We start from the raw sequence: 18,160 nt of genomic DNA on the forward strand, positions 1-18,160 counted from the left end.
TTAGTAAATCCCCACTTCTTGGAGATGCGGATCTTCTGACGGCCAGGGAACTTGAACTTGGCCCTGCAGAGGGCCTCAGTCACATGCTCCTTGTTCTGCAAGTTGGTGCAGATAGACATAAAGAGTTGGCCGGTGTGGACCCTGGCCACTTCACCTTGGGGCTTTCCAAAGGCAACACACATACCTGTCTGGAGCCTAGACTGGGGCCAGTCATGAATGTCCACTGGAAAGGGCTGCCTCCAAGGTCCCTCAGGGCAACCTGTACAGACAACAGGCTGCATACGCTACGGAGGAGGCTGCTGTCTGCAGCCACTGCCCACTGGGTTCCCAGGGGCAGAAGAGTACAGGGCTGGAAAAACAGTTTATTTTTATAAAACCCTTCCAGATCAAGCCATTTTGATGGAAATTTCATATGCCATTCAAGGACGCTGCACTTTTGCCTGTTGAGATATTCTATATTTTTTCAGCTTTTTGACTTAGTAGTTGGAGATGTCAACCTCATTTATGGCATCTGGTATGTGCCCAGTCCCTCCTATGGCAATATTCCTACCTTGATGGAGAAATGCTGGTCCTGATCAAAGTCAATTTGGGGTTGATTGGGAGGAAAGTCTCACCGTTTTCTCATGTGACTTTTGTGTCTGCAATGCCTAACAAGCTAATGCTTAATCAGCTAATATTAGAAGACCTGTAAGGTAAGAGTCTACACAGAGAAATATCTTCAAATAGGCTGCTCTGTTTAAACTCACCTTTGGCTGAACTTTCTATTCACATTTTTTTCTTCATTGATCTTCATCATAAAAATGTTTCTAACTCAACATTAAAATAATCATTACGGAAGATCTTAATAGTGAAATGTCATCATCATTGCAGATATTATCTGTTTGTGGTACCATATCACTCCTGAGTTTACTATGAACATTGAAAATGTTATTCAATGTGGAATCTTAGAAAATAATACAAACCAACTCATTTACAAAACAGACCAGATTCACAGACATAGAAAACAAACACGGTTACCAACGGGGAAAGGGGAGGGAGAGGGATAAATTAGGGGTAGGGGATTTGTAGATACACACCAATATATATAAAATAGATAACCAACAAGGATTTACTATATAGCACAAAGAACTATATTCAATATCTTATAATAACTTATAATGGAAAATAATCTGAAAAGGAATACATATATACATTTAACTGAATCACTTAAAACTAACACAGTATTGTAAGTCAACTGTAGTTCAATTCTAAAAAATTTAAAAAATAGGACTTCCCTGGTGCTCCAGTGGATAAGAATCCACCTGCCAATACAGGGGACAATGTTTCAATCCCTGGTCTGGGAAGATTCCATTGCCTTGGGGCAGCTAAGCCTGTGCAAAACTACTGAGCCCATGCTCTAGAGTCACACGTCGAAACTCTAGCGCTGCAAGTAGTGAAGCCCGCGCACCTAAAGCTCGCGTGCTCCTCAAGAAGAGAAGTCGCCCCGGTGAGAAGCCCTCACACCACAGCTAGAGAGCAGCCCCCACTCGCCACGACTAGAGAAAGCCCACGCACAGCAACAAAGACACAGTGCAGCCAAAAATAAAGATAAAAAGAAAAGAAACTGTTGTTCATCCATAACTGGATCATCTCTCTCGAATTCGCAACAGGGTACAGTGGACCTTGCTTCCATCACTGCCCACAAGCACCCTAGTGATCCACACCTGGTCTCTAAGGTACCCCCTCCGGCTGATGGCACTGGCTGCCTAGGCTCCCTCCCCCACAGAACCAGACCTCCCAAAGGAGGGACCTGGCAGCGGCCACCTGGCAGGGGAACTGGCCAGTGAGGATGTGAATGGTTCTGGAAAACCACAGTCTACTCTGTGGAAGCTTCTCCAGCACTCAAACTCCAAGACTGGAAGTCATGTGTTAAACCACACTTATAAAGTGTATTCTTTTAAGCATTCCAACATTTGCATCATCAATTTTCTAGACATAGAAGATAAACAAACCAGCATGAGTTTAATTCCACAAATTCCAAAATGCTTGAGTCTGACAGCACTATAATGCAGTAACTCATTTGTCTCCCAAATTGATAACTCCCTGGAGATATGTGAAGAAGCAAATGGATATGTGATTTTACCTATAGACCAGGGACATCAGAAAAACTCATCTAAATATGCCCTTCAGCCCACACCTTTGCACTGACTAGCAGTCCAACATCAGTTATTTTAACTAATTAGGAAAACATTTTGATCCAACAGTACTTTATGCATGGTGGGGGCGGGGGGGGGGGGGACTCAGTAAATATTTGTCTAGTGTTATTGCTGGCAAGGATAGTTAGGGACTTGTTGAATACAGAGCACAATTCTAGACTTGGTGGTGGGAAGAAACAAAAATGATGAGAAGCTATGGTCTGTGCAAGCCCAGGCTCATGGCCACGTGTCCTTCTGTCTGGGGACCTGACAGGGTTTATGAGGCTGTTCAGCCCCCAACTCATTAGGAGTGAGTCAAGCACTAGGACTAGAGTTGGCCAAGAAACTGGTTTATCAGCTTCCATGAGTTGCATATGAGGACTTTTAAACCTTTCTTATATAGTTATCAACACAGTGCCCTTCCACATAAAATAAAGTCCCATTAAGGAATCCACAGGAACGCATCACAAACTCCACTCCATGACTCTTCCCGCCTCATTTTAAAGCACAAGTGATGCTCTTCTTTTAAACAGAAGATGCTGACGCTCATCCTTGGCAGGAACACCCAGGTTAAGGACTAGGAGCCCAGGTCAGCCTAAGGAACAATGAAGTCAGGGCTCTGCGAGGTAGTACTGGAGTGATAGAGTTGTTCTCTCCAGGCTGTAGTGCACACAAGAATCGCCTGGGAATCCCGCTGACACGCAGATGCAATAAACCTCAGGTGGGCCTGGGACTCTGCATTTGTAACAAGCTCGCAGATGATGCTGGTCCTAGAACCACATTTTGAGCAGCTTGCTTTTGAAAATACCCTGGGAACATAAATTAATTGTTCTGCAGTGGAGCTCAGAAAGAGAAGAGCAGGTGAAAATAATACCAGAACTCCCAAATGATCCCATAAATGTATCATTCACCAGAAAAGACTCCTTGTTTCAATATATGTAAATAAAACAGGCAATACACATAGATTTTTTAAAAGCAAGCTTATTAACTGTTTTTACCATCAGAGCCTACGGCTGTTATAACATAGATACTGCAATGTATTCATAATCCTATCTTATTTCAAATTGGTGCCTATTTCCCCCCTAATAAGCTTTGCCACTCTCAGCTTCACTCCTAGAAATGATAACTCAGAAGTGCAGAGTGTTCTTTTTACTTTGGATATTTATCTTGTAAATAAATACAGACAGGGGCCGCCAGGAATCTCTTAAAGGGTCCAGGCTGTTAGTCAGCCTCCGTTCTTGCATCCGCAGTGCTACTAATTAGCTGGTTACACCACAGGCCTCCTCAGCCTCAGCAGTGAGAGCCTTAGAAAAGATGAACCCCCACCCCCTCCATCAATCCAGGCCCCCGACCACCTTTGATTCTTTGAGGTCACCAATGGCAAACATTTAACAACTTGATTTGAGTGGATTACCTTGGATTTTCTAGAAGGCCCCCTTTCTTGCATATTGGTCTCCCAGGCTTGTCCTGCAGCAGGTCCGGGACCCCCAGGGCAGCCAGCGCCGTCTACTCATTCCACGGTGTCGACCGCCCCCTGCAGGCGCTCCCCGGGACTGACTCGCCTAGTGGTCTGCGAAGGTCTCCTTGGAAATAGACACTCGTTCCTCCAAGTGGACCCTGGGCACAGGAAAGAGCAGAACAGAAAATAAGTGTCTTTTTCAAAAGAGGAGCGACAAAAGCCAACTAATAAAGACCCAGAGGGGAGGAAGGGCCCTCAGGGGTTGGAAAAGGGAAGGACAGGAGGCAAGTCTTGGCTGTCCCAACAGCAGCATCTGTAAAGGGAGCTTTGTTTATGTACTACTTAATCCTCTAGCTCTTTGCTTCCTATACATTGCTTATCAGAATCTTGGGATTTTCCGAGGCAGAATATGCATATTCTATTATGTTACTACCATAACAGAGTACATTTTGACCAGAAAGCTTTATATCCCTCATTATGTGTAGGTAAATGATTGTTCAGTGCTTGTCTATAAAAAAGTTAAACCATCCTCAGTAAGCTGAATATTATCTTCCCATTTTCCCTCACTCAAGGCATAAGAAATTACTATAATTTACCACGGCACAAAGGTAATAAAAGTGGATAGAAGCTGTCTTTTCAACATCTAAGCACATTTCTGGGAGAGCTTTTGACTGCCAACAGCCCTAATTATTACCATCTTTGTACCTAATTGATTTAGTCACAGTCCATGTGGTCATTTGAGTACTGTTTGATTCTGATGATAAAGGATTAATGGGCCATGTCTCCATTTTGCTCACAAATGCTTTAGAGTGTGTTTCTGCCTTGTATTGTAGGCAATTATGCTTTCTGTGCAGAATCTGTGAAGTTAATGATTCTTCACATTTCCTGAAAAACGTTTTTTTTTTCCTTTTTGTTCAGATGAGTGGGTAGTTACTTTCTCTCTAAATATGAGTTTCAGAACCATTGTATTTCTACAGCTAAAGCAGATGTAAAGCATAGCCAATGAATGCACATTCCTGTGTGTTTCATGAGACATCGAAATTTTAAGGACTTCCCTGGCACTCCAGTGATTAAGACTCCACACTTTCCATGCCGGGGGTGTGGGTTCCATCCTTGATTGGGGAAATAATATCCCACATGCCACTTTGAACAGGGCAAAATTAAATACAAATTTTTTTTTTTTAAATATTGTATTTCAAGTGCTTTTCCTGTGGTCCCCTCGTCTTTTTCATGCCTCAATTAAGCCATCAGTGTGGCTATAATGGTAATGGCCAGTGAAGTGTTGGAACGGCAGGGGGCAGAGAAACAGAATCCAGTTACTGGAAACTACCTGCATCTTCCAGCGAGTCAGAGAAAGAGGACAGTCCCACTGCCCCTCGGCTCCTGCCTACCTCCCTTTTCCCTGACTACAGTACTGACCCACTCCGCAGGGAGATGGAATATACGAGAAGCCTCAGACAGTGGTGCCTAAGCAGCCCTCGAGCCCACACCCGTGAGTACAGTCTTGGTATTTATATGCATTACAAGTTGATCACCAGGCTCAAGTCTAATAACCATCCCTCAGCGTACAAAGTACAAAGTTACTACAATATTATTGACTGATTTCCGTATATAGGGGCTTCCCTCATAACTCAGTCGGTAAAGAATCTGCCTGCAGTGCAGGAGACCCGGATTCAATTCCTGGGTAGGGAAGATCCTCTTGAGAAGGAAATGGCAACCCACTCCAGTATTTTCACCTGGAGAATCCCACAGACAGAGGAGCCTGGCGGGCTACAGTCCATAGGATCACAAGAGCCAGACACGACTTGGCGACTAAACCACGACCACCATTCCGTATGTGGTATGTTACATCCCTGTGACTTATTTATTTTATAACTGGAAGTCTGTACTCGTAATCCCCTTCACGTTTGTCACCCAACCCTCTACTCACCTCCCCTCTGACAACCACCCACTTATTCTCTGTATCTATGCATCTGTCTCTGTTTTGATTGGTTTGTTCCTTTGTTTTTTAAGACTCCACATATAAATGAAATCAGATAGTATTTGTCTTTCCCTGTGTAACATTTCATTTAGCATAGTACCTTCTAGATCCATTTTCATGGCAATTGGCAGGTTCATTCCTTTTTCTGGCTGAGTAGTATTCCATTGTGTGTATATGTGTGTGTGTATATATATATATAAAACACATCTTTATCCATTCATCTGTTGACGGGCACTTGGGTTGGTATTGTAGATAATGCTGCAGTGAACATAAGTGTGCATATATCTTTTCAAATTAGTGTTTTCATTTTCTTCGGGTAAACACCCAGAAATGGACTTGCTGTATCACAAATATATGCTTAAGGCATGCATTACTCGTTGCCACAGACACAGACCCTGCTTCGTCATGGCAGAAGTTTAAAAATCTGGAGATTAACTTGGTTCTCCTTATTCTCAGGTATGAACATAGTTCCAACATTCAGCTTTGGACTAGGTGAGAAATCACGTTATTAGTTTCTTCTATATTCTAACCAGTTCATTGTCTGAGGGTGGAATTATGGAACACATGTATACCTGTGGCGGATTCATTTTGATATTTGGCAAAACTAATACAATTTTGTAAAGTTTAAAAATAAAATAAAATTTAAAAAATAAAATAAAATAAATTTTTACCTTGGCATAGTGTAGATTCCCATATAGTAATAAAAATCATACAGGGAGATGCCCTGTCTCTTTACAGTTTCCTCTGATGAAAACATCCTGCAGAACTGCAGTACAATATCACAGCCAGGATGCCGACGTAGTCAAAATACAAAACCTTTCACCATGCTCTGAGGATTCCTCCAGGCTGTGCTGAGTGGTCTTGTGTGATAAGGGTGTATCACAGTTTGTTTAGTCATTCAACTATTGAAGGACATCTGGGCTGTTCCCAGTTTATTATGGATAAAGCTGTGATAACATTCCTGTGCGGAGAAGGCAATGGCACCCCACTCCAGTACTCTTGCCTGGAAAATCCCATGGACGGAGGAGCCTGGTAGGCTGCAGTCCATGAGGTCTCTAGGAGTCGGACACGACTGAGCGACTTCTCTTTCACTTTTTACTTTCCTGCATTGGAGAAGGAAATGGCAACCCACTCCAGTGTTCTTGCCTGGAGAATCCCAGGGACGGGGAAGCCTGGTGGGCTGCCGTCTCTGGGGTCACACAGAGTCGGACACGGCTGAAGCGACTTAGCAGCAGCAGCAACATTCCTGTGGAGGCTTTTCAGTGAATATAGGCTTCGTTTCTCTAAGATAAATTCCCAGGAATACAATGGTTAGTCATATAATAGTTGCATGTTTCATTGTTGAAGGACCTGTCATACTATTTTTTAGAGTGGCTGCACCATTTTACATTCCCACGAGCAACCCACGAGTCATTCTGTTTCTTTAAATCCTCATCAGTATTTGTGGTCATTGTTTTTTCTTACATTAGTCATTCTGATTGGTGTGTAGGGCTTTTTCATGGATTTCATTTGCGTTCCTCAGTGGCATTTGATGTTGACTTTTTTCTTGGGCTTATTTGTGAAATGTCTCTTTCCATCTTTTGCCCATTTGTTGATTGGGCTTTGGGGGTTGGGTTTTAAAGGTACTTTTTTTTTAATAGAAATTATAAGTTCTTTGTCTTATGTGTGATGTTCAAATATCTTCTCATGTCTAGCTTTTTTTTTTTTTTACTTTAATCATCTTTCACAGAGGAAAAGCTTTTGATTTGTGCCAAATCTAAGAACCTAGTCTAGAACCCCAAAGATTTTCTTTAATGTTTTTTTCCCCCTAAAAGTCTACTTTACATTGAAGTCCAGGATCCAGTTTTAGTTTATTCTTGTGTAAGGTATGAGACTTAAAGTTCAAAGTAAATATCTATGGATTTTCACTCCAACACCATTTATAAAAAGGCTATATTTCCTTCTCGAACTGCTTTTGCACTTTTGTCAATAATCAATTGGACATATTTCTGTCGGTTTATTTCTAGATTCTCCATATTCTGTTCCATTGATCTGTGTGTCAAACTCCCCACAAAAAGAGTAGAGTAAATTTCACTTCACTTCACTTAAAAATTATTTTAGCTATTCTAGTTCCTTTAACTTTCTGTGTAAATTTTAGAACAGTCTTGTCTATATCTACAAAAGTATGTGATATTGATAGGAAATGCATTAAACCTGCATATCAATTTGGGGGAAATTGGCATCTTGACTATGTTGAGTATTTAAATTCATAAATATGGTATGCAGCTGGATTTATCTAGATCTTCTTTGATTTCTTCACTGATTTCATCAGTGTTGCTTAGTATCCAGTATGCAAGTCCTGCACGTGTTTTGTTTACAACATGTGGTCAGACTATACCTAAGTATTTTAAAGTGATTATAAATGGTGTTTCATATCTACTTTCAGTATTCATATGTTCAGGCTAGTATTTAGAAATACAGTTGATTTTTGTAGCATCTTATATCCTGTGACTTTGCTAAATTTACTTACTAGTTCAGGAATTTTTGGCAGATTCCTTGGGGTTTTCTATGTTGGCAATCATGTCACCTACAATAGGCACGGTTTTATTTCTTCTTTCCTGATGTGTCTGCTTTTTGTTTCCTTACTGCACTGGCTAGGACTTTTAGCACAATGTTGAGTAAGAATGGTGAGAGTGGACACCCTTGCCTTGTTGCTAGCTGCAGGCTTTTTGTAGATAATCTTTGTCAAATTGAGGACGTTCCCTTTAATTTCTATTTTTCTGAGAGGTTTTATAACGAATGAGTTGTTGTCAAATGCATTTTCTGCATCAGTCGGTAAGATCGTGTAATTTTCCCCCTTTAGCTTATTAATAAGGTGGATTACATTGACTGATTTTCTTAAACCAGCCTTGCATCTCTGCAAGTGGAATACCCCATCTAAGTAAAATAAACTTGACCTGCTCTTGGTATATAATTCTTTATATATGTTGCTGAATTCTATTTGCCAGCATTTTGTTAAGGACATTTCTGTCTTTATTCACAAGATCTGTGGTTTTCTTTTTCTGCTTTTGGTATCAGGGTAATGCTAGCTTCATAAAATGAGTCAGGAAACATTAACTCCTCTTCTGTTTTCTAGAAAAGATTTTGTATAATTGGTTTTAATTTGGTTTTAAATTTTGGTAGAATTCTCCTGTGAAAACACCTGGGCCGGATATTTTTTTCGGGTGAGTTTTTAATTAAAAATTTGATATATTTATGAGTTACAGCTCTGTTGACTGTTTAATATTTGGTGAATTTGGTCCTTTGTGTTTTTCAAAGAATTGGTCCATTTCATCTAAACTGTCGAATTTATCTGTGTCCAGTCATTCATAGTATCTCTTTGTTATCATTTTTGCGTCTGCAGTGATGTACTTTGTCTCATTCCTCATAACGGTGATTTGTGTCTTCTTTTATTCATTGTTAGGCAAGAGTTTGTCGAGTTAATTGATCTTTTCAAAGAATCAGCTCTTTGTTTCACTGATTTTCTATATTGTTTTTCTCTTTTCAATTTCACTGATTTTTGCCCTTATCTCTATAATTTTCTTCCTTTTTTAAGAATTGACATGGACCATTTTTCGTCTTTATTGAATTTGTTACAGTATTGTTTCTGGTTGGGTTTTTTTTGTATGTTTTGGTTTTCTGGCCACGAGGCATGCGGGATCTTAGCTCCCCGACCAGGAATTGACCCTGCACCCCCTGCGTTGGAAGGTGATGTCCTATCCACTGGACCACTAGGGAAGTCCCTCTTCCTTTTCTGAAGTTTATTTTGCTCTTTTCAAGATTCAGGCGGTAAAACTTATTGGTCTGAGACTTTTCTTCTTGTCTAACTTACGCATTTAGTGCCATCGATTTTCCTCTCTGCATTGCTTCAGCTATGCCCCCACAAAATTTGATATGTTGTATTTCAATTTTCCTTCAGTCCAGTGTATTTTTAGATTTCCATTTCCTCTTAGATCCGCAAGGTATTTAGCTTTGGGTGTTTAGCGTCCATGTGTTTAGAGATATTCTTGTTATCTTTCTGTTTTTCAGTTCTCATGCAGCTCCACTGTGATCAGAGGGCATGCAGTATATGATATCAATTTTTTTTAATTGGTGGAAGCTTCATTTTATGGCCCAGAATATGGTCTACATTTATATATGTCCCATGAATACTTGGAAAGAATGTGTAGTGTGGTCTTCTTGGATAAAGGATTCTCTAAGTGTCAGTTTGACTCTTGGTTGATAGAGTTGAGTCTTCTATTAATAATATATCCTTGCTGATTTTGTCAAGTTGCTCTATCAACTGATGAAAAGTGGTTGTTGAAGTCTCTAACTATAATGATGGATTTTTCCATCACTCAGTTCTATCAGTTTTTGCTTCACTTATTTTGCAATTCTGTCATTTAATTCACACATATTTGGGACTGTCTTCTTGATGTATCAACTCTTTAACCACTATGTAATATCCCTCTCTGCTCTGGTCATTTTCTTTACCACACGCTTTAATGGTAAAATTTCTTTATCTGATATTAATAGAGTCACTATTGTTTTCCTTTGATTAATGTTTGCATGGTACAACTTTTTCTCTTTTTGTTTTCAGTTTATATCTTTATCTTTGAAATATGTTCCTTCTTTTTGCTGTTGATCAGTCGCTCATTCGTGTCCGACTCTTTGTGACCCCATGGACTGCAGCACACCAAGCTTCCTTGTCCTTCACTGTCTCCTAGAGTTTCAAACTCATATCCACCGAGTCAGTGATGCATACCATCCAACCATTTCATCTTCTGTTGCTCCCTTTCCCTCCTGCCCTCAATCTTTCCCAGCATCGGGGTCTTTTCCAATGAGTCAGCTCTTCACATCAGGTGGCCAAATTATAGGAGCTTCAGCTTCAATATTAATCCTTCCAATGAATATTCAGGGTTGATTTCCTTTAGGATTGACTGGTTGGATCTCCTTGCTGTCCAAGGGACTCGCAAGAGTCTTCTCCAACACCACAGTTCAAAAGCATCAGTTCTTCAGTGCTCAGCCTTCTTTATGGTCTAACTCTCACATCCATACATGACTACTGGAAAAACCATAGCTTTGACTATAGGAACCTTTGTCAGCAAACTGATGTCTCTGCTTTTTAATATTCTGTCTAGGTTCATCATTAGACAGCTTATAGTTGGGTCATATTCTTTAATCCTGCCTGCAACTCTTTTAATCCGTGCATTCAACTAGTTACATTTAATTTAATTACTATTTTAGGATTTAAGGCTTCCATTTGATTTTCTTAATTTTCTGATTTTCTGGTTAGTTTTTACTTTTTTGTTTCCCTGGGTTTTTTCCTGATTTGTTAGGGGAAACTTGAATACTGTTTAGAATTCCATTTTGATATATCGGTAGTGTTTTTTAGTGTATCTTCCTGTATAGCTTTTCAGTGGTAGTTGAGGAATTATAACTTATCACGGTGTATTGGAATCGTCATTCTTACCAGTCTGAGTGAAGTGTGGAAACCGTGCCTCCAGTCACAGCAGCCATTGTCTGAAATGGTTCTGTCTTATGTGAGATTGGGTCAAAATGTGAGCATTTGTATCGTGTAGCTAAAGCCAAAGAGCCAAGTCAGGACGGGATCTACCATAAATTAGCCATATTACATCATAATATAATTATCTAAGCACTTTTTTATTTGAGAAAGGGGCATCTTTTCCTAATCTGTACAGGAGTACTGCATAGGTGAGAAGCAGCCCTAAATGTCTAGGAACCATGTTTACATTCGGTTACGATATACTTGCCCAATACGTAATAGCTTTCTGAGCTAAAACTTAATTGAATCGGTCATACAAAAAGAATATGGCCACCTACCTAAGCCCAACTTAGAACCAAAACTAGGTAACTGCCACAAATAAGAAGGAAATACAAAAAGCCAAGAAAATTTAATTTCCATCTAAAGGAATGCAGATGTAATTGTAGCATCAATATTGGTAATATTTTAGAAACGATAGAGAAAGTGCCAGAAAAGAAGTAAATACTATCTCAGTTTTCTAAAGAAAGGATTCTAAAAATTTCAGATAGTTGATCTAATGTAAATTCCTGGCGCAACTTCAGAATGGATTTTTAAACCGATGGTTTCTGATGATTTCGAAAAGAAGGAGCCAGCATAGACTGACTAAAAAGGAACACATAGGACTGCCTATATTTTTCCTCTCTGAACTGATTGAGATATATCAGAGGAATGGAACTGCATTCAAAACATTTACACAGTAGATCCCAATAGGCTTGCAGGAAAAAACTGACATCAGAGAAGCATGGGCTGGGTCACAGAGGTACATGATAAAGAGCCTAACAAAGACTGTGCTGTTAATGGACTGAGCCAACTCCAAAGACAATGGATTTGCCCGATCCTAGTCAATAATTTTACAGGTGATGGGGTAAGAAAATACGTGGCACGCTTATGGGGAAGCCACAAGGTAGTTAAGATGACAGAAATTAGATAGGCCAAGCTTCCAATTCTAAGTTTACAAACTCATCAGCCTCAGTTTCCTCATCTATAAATGAGGAATAATAATATTCCTATAAATCTATAAATAGGAATAATAATGCTTCATAACTGTTAGATTGATTCATAATATTGGTGTGCTAACTGAATAAGACATTGTAGGTAAAGCATAGAACTTCGTAACACTCACTGACTTGGGGTTTTATTACACTTGCTTCTGCTATCACATTTGCTGATGACACAATTAGCAAGAATAGCTGACATGGACTTGCCTGGTGGCACAGTGGATGGGAATCCACCTGCCAATGTGGATTTGATCCCTGTTCTGGGAAGATTCCACATGCTATGGAACAACTAAGCCCTCGATCTGCAACTACTGAGCTCGTGTGCCGCAGCTTCTAAAACCCACGCAGCCTGGACCCTGTGCTCCACAGCAAGAGAAGCCATCACAATGAGAAGCCTGCTCACCGCAACCAAGAGTAGCCTCCACTCGCTGCAACTAGAGAAAGCCCACTCACAGCAATGAAGACCCAGTGCAACCAAAAAAAAAAAAGGAATAGAGCGCATATATTGCATACATTGTATGGGGTTGACAGGATAAACCTTGGTGTCAATTTCACAGGAAGAAAAGGATCAAAAATCATAACGACTTAACATCCTTTGAGGTGAAGATCTAAAAGCTGTCCGAAGGCATGTACACATTGCTTCATTTAAAATGGATAACCAACAAGGTCCTACTGTATAGAACATGGAACTCTATTCAATGTTATGTGGCAGCCTGGATGAGAAGGGAGTTTGGGGGACTCACATATATGTATGGCTGAGTCCCTTTGCTGTCTACCTGAAACTATCATGACATTGTTAATCAGCTATACTCCAATAAGTTTATTGGAGTATATAATAAGTTTAAAAAATAATAAATAAATAAAAGTTGTCCAAAGGAAGCTTACCAGAAGCTGACAGGGTGACAACAAGCCAAACAATAATTCCAAAGCTTTTTAGACTTCACCCCAAGATGATTTTCTACAGAACAGAAAGCAATGGCCATTCTGTATTCCACTCTTGTCAGCACATATTTGAAAGGTTGAGTTTGGATCCAGGTACTCTGTTGTCAAAGAAAAAATAACAAATTGGACCCACTTTAGAGATGAGTTATCAAGGTAGTGGAGCACCTACAAATCTTGACATACAAGGACCAGACGAAGGAGGACGTGTCACCAGAAGGGAGGCTTAGCTAGGGCTTGACACCTGTGTTCTAAACAACTGAAGACTCACACATGGACGGGAGGGAGGTCTTCCTTGAGACCTTCTGAAAGGCTAGAAGTGAGTGCAGACACAGAGCATCCAACAAGGGGGATTAGAAGAAAACCAGCACTAGAAGAATTATTTAAGACTGTCTTTAGTTGCGTTTTTCTCTTCCTTGAGTTAAGTCAGAATGTGAAGCACTTTATGAAAAAATCTATCAAAAGACTTTCACACAGGCTTTAATGACTCCGATTTGTCAATGTCAGCTTACATCTGTGTAAGAACATCTTTTCTGCCCCGACACTTTTTAAATTGAAAGAAACACTCTCCCTTCAGCTCAAAGCAGCATTTACATCCCTCCAAAGAATTAGGGCTCTTTACTAACTAGTACATTTGAATTGTCATCCCGTCTTCCTTAGTGATGACATTATTTCTTTCCTTAACCAGTTCATAGACTGACACTCCTGTCAACAGTCTTTCTGTAATATCTAACTGCTTGTAGAATTATTTTCCTGGATGTCTTAATCGTGGCAATCCAATTTAGTCTCAATGTTACTGTATCAAGTTTTAATTACATTTCTGTTTCGCAATCACTAGAGCAGTAAAATTATACTCAGATTTATTACTATGCTTTTCACCAAACGATAGAAGTATTTTTCTGTTTTCAGCCATAGCAATAATAGTCCCTGAAATACTACATTATTGTGTGTCCCTAAAACTTACCTTAAATGATCAATAGAGTATCTTCTTGGAGGAAAAATAATGACAGTTTGTTTTTATTATATTGGTCCCCAAAGTTGCTGGTAGCTTGATTGCTAAGAAATGAAATAGAAAATTTAGGTACTTCTGTTAGAGTAAGATTTCTATTTTTAAGTATATACTCAAAAGAATTGAAAGCAGGGACTCAAACAGATATTTGTACACAGTGTTATAGCAGTGTTATTCACAATAGCTAACAGGTAGAAGCAACCCAAGTGTCTGTTGATGGATGAATGAATAAACAAAATGTGGTGAATAGAATGATGGAATATTATTAAGTAATATTAAAGCAAGGAAATTTTGACACATGCTGCAACATGGATGAACCTTGAAGACATTATGCTAAGCAAAACAAGCCAGACAAACACTATGATTCCACTTATGTGAGGTACTTAAGAGTCGTCGAACTCATAGAGACAGAAAGTAAGATGGTCAGGGAAGGAAGGATGGGGAGTTGGTGTTTAATGGGCACAGAGTTTCAGTTTAAGACGATGATAAGGTTTTGTGGTTAGATGACGGTGACAGTTGTGCAACCCTGTAAAAGTTCTTAATGTACCCAGCCGCACACTTAAAAGTGCATCATGAAACGTTCAGCTCAGGTCAGTTGTTCAGTCGTGCCCAACTATTTGCAACCCCATGAACTGCAGCACACCAGGCCTCCCTGTCCATCACCAACTCCCGGAGTTCAGCCAAACCCCTGTCCACCAAGTCAGTGATGCCATCCAGCCATCTCCTCCTCTGTCGTCCCCTTCTCCTCCTGCCCCCGATCCCTCCCAGCACCAGAGTCTTTTCCAATGAGTCAACTCTTCGCATGAGGTGGCCAAAGTATTGGCGTTTCAGCTTTAGCATCAGTCCTTCCAAAGAACACCCAGGACTGATCTCCTTTAGAATGGACTGGTTGGATCTCTTTGCAGTCCAAGGGACTTTCAAGAGTCTTCTCCAACACCACAGTTCAAAAGCATCAATATTACTCAGCTATAAAAAAGAAGACATTTGAGTCAGTGATAATGAGGTGGATGAACCCAGAGCCTAGGGTACAGAGTGAAGTCAGAAAGAGAAAGACAAATATTGTATATTAACACATGTTTGGAACCTAGAAAGATGGTCCTGACGAACCTATTTGCAGGGCAGCAATGGAGATGCAGACACAAAGAACAGACTTACAGACACAGCGGGGGAAGGAGAGGGCGGGACCTGTTGAGAGAGGAGCATGGAAACATACACATCACCACATGTGAGACAGAGAGCCCATGGGAATTTGCTGTGTGATGCAGGGAGCTCAGCCCAGTGCTCTGTGACAACCTAGAGGGGTGGGAGAGGGTGGGATGTGGGAAGTAAGTTCAAGAGGGAGTGGACATATGTATACCTGTGGCTGATTCATGTTGATGTATGGCAGAAAAAAAAAAAAACACAATATTATAAAGCAGTTATCCTCCAATTAGAATTAAAAAAACAAACAAAAAATGGTTGAAATGGTGGGTTTTATGTTATTTATATTTGCCACAATGAGAGAGAGATGCTAATTATCCAGTAAATTCTCACAGCTCTAAGGGACTTTCCTTAGTTAAGGTGGTTAAGTCCAGCGGTTAAGACTCTGCCTTCCAATGCAGGGGCTGAGGATTTCATCCCTGGGTGGGGAATTAAGATCCCAAATGGCAACCCACTCCAGTACTCTTGCCTGGAAAATTCCATGGACAGAAGAGCCTGGTAGGCTACAGTCCATAGGGTTGCAAAGAGTCAGACACGACTGAGCAACTTCACTTCATACCATGCGGTGGACTTCCTAGGTGGCGCTAGTGATAAAGAACCCACCTGCCAATGCAGGAGACATAAGAGACATGAGTTCAATCCCTGGGTCAGGAAGACTCCCTGGAGGATGGCATAGCAACCCACTCCAGTATTCTTGCTTGGAGAATCCCATGGACAGAGGAGCCTGGCAGGCTACAGTCCATGGGGTCGCAAAGAGGCAGACATGACTGAGCAACTAAGCACACACACCCACTCCAGTATTCTTGCCTGGAGAATCCCATGGACAGAGGAGCCTGGCGGGCTACAGTCCATAGGGTCACAAAGAGTCAGACACGACTGAAGGGACTTACAACGAACGCAGGCATGCCATGCGGTGCTGCCAAGAGAAAGAAAAATGCTCACAGCTCTATAAGGCAGTATTGTTCTCTATTTTAAACAAGGAGGAAGCGTGGCTTCCCCAGTACCACGGAGCCAACTGAGATTCGAAGCCAGCTTGTTATAACACGGAGCCAAGTTCAGCAGAGCAAGTTCCCCGCTGTGAACTGCTTGATCGAATCCTGGCCTCTTGCATAGCAGGCGGATTCTTTACCGCTGAGCCACCAGGGAAGTCCACTAAGGGCAACTGCCACTCCAAAAATCTCATTTCTCTTTGAATTATTTTAATCAGTTTAGTGATCATTTTGGTCCTAATCAAGCTAAAGGGAAGAGAATTGTAGGAATCATTTTGAGGTGATACGTAAGACTTGTTTTTATAAAACTGACTACCCGGAACCAAAGAAAGCAAAAGAGCCCCATGCTGTAGCTGCTGTTCAGTTCTAGGCGGGATCTGCCTTCATGGACATGTACTGTGTACTCACACAGACCTCCTCGGATGCTAAAAGCATACCAGAGCTCCCAAATTCCTGCATGCAAGTCTTTGAAGCAATTCTATGTGTATGAAGCACTGTATCCTCAGTCAGCCATCAATAAAACTCTGCTGGGCACATCTGAATATTAAGCAAGATTCTTTCCTTACTGCTCCCAAAGAGAAAAATCAATTCCCCTGGGTCTATATAACATGAGAGGAGTTAACGTCCTGCTTAGGGCTTCCCTGGTGGCTCAGACAGTAAAGAATCTGCCTGCAATGCGGGAGACCTAGGTTTGATCCCTGGGTGGGGAAGATCCCCTGGAGAAAGAAATGGCAACCCATTCCAGTATTCTTGCCTGGATAATTCCATGGACAGAGGAGCCTGGCAGGCTACACAGTCCATGGGGTCGCAAAGAGTAGGACACGACTGAGTGACTAACACTTTCCATCACTGAGGAACAGATCTCCAAAGGGACCTACCTGGCCCCTCAAGTCTTCACCTTTCATGATGCCTTGATTCTCTTCAGGTCCTCATCAGGGTCTTACTGGGTTTCTTGTCACAGTGCCTTGGTGGACTTCAGACTCTCCACACTCCCCCACCCCCACCCACCTCACACTTATCCAACAAATTTTTAAGGAGATCTAATAATATGATGCAAAGAGCCGACTCATTGGAAAAGACCCTGATGCTGGGAAAGGTAGAGGGCAGGAGGAGAAGGGGATGACAGAGGATGAGATAGGTGGATGGCATCACTGACTCGATGGACATGAATCTGAACAAATTCCAGGAGATAGTGAAGGACAGGGAAGCCTGGCTGTGCTGCAGTCCATGGGGTTGCAAAGAGCTGGACATGACTTAGCAACTGAACAACAGCAATGTATGCCAGCCACTGTGCTATGCTTTGGGAGCACAGTGATGATTCCATATAATCCCATGACCCCAGATGTGGTCACTGCCTTCGGGAACCCACAGTTTTATGGGGGAGACTGGCAAGCAGGCAGTTACAACTGCAATAAGCCTCTGATGAAAGCAGGCTCAGCTATGTACATATCAGCTTCCTGGGCACTGTCCTCTGCCCTGAGCCTCCCAAGTTTTTGCTCCCTGGGTCTGGAATGACTTCTGTCTGGCTCACTCTTACCTGGTGACAGTCTATCAGGGTCTGAGAGACTCCAAGCTGTCCTCTCTCCAAAGCTTTTCCTAATACCTCTACTCCAAATGAGTCTCTTGCTACCTTCTTCTTGCTTATTTCTTGAACACTTATTATAAGTACATGTTTGTGTACTAAGTAGCTTCAGTTGTATCCAGCTCTGTGGCCCCATGGGCTGTAGCCTGCCAGGGTCCTCTGTCCATGGCATTCTCCAGGCAAGAATACTGGCATTGCCATGCCTTCCTCCAGGGGATCTTTCCAACCCAGGGATCAAACCCGCATCTCCTATGTCTCCTGTATTTGGCAGGTGGGTTCTTTACCAC

The 18,160-nt window shown here is 41.4% G+C and overlaps 1 protein-coding gene and 1 non-coding gene across 10 annotated transcripts in view; one reads left to right on the forward strand and one right to left on the reverse strand.

Annotated features, from left to right (window-relative positions):
• The window catches only part of DLGAP1 (DLG associated protein 1), a 785,192-nt gene that overhangs the window by 606,035 nt on the left and 160,997 nt on the right, over positions 1–18,160 (forward strand). The window lies entirely within an intron of this gene.
• LOC112581493 lies at positions 232–364 on the reverse strand. The gene has a single exon (XR_003106073.1). It is a non-coding gene; the product is annotated as a small nucleolar RNA SNORA70 (small nucleolar RNA).

The sequence above is a fragment of the Bubalus bubalis genome, chromosome 22, assembly GCF_019923935.1.
Source record: "Bubalus bubalis isolate 160015118507 breed Murrah chromosome 22, NDDB_SH_1, whole genome shotgun sequence".
In the NCBI taxonomy this organism is placed as follows: domain Eukaryota; kingdom Metazoa; phylum Chordata; class Mammalia; order Artiodactyla; family Bovidae; genus Bubalus; species Bubalus bubalis.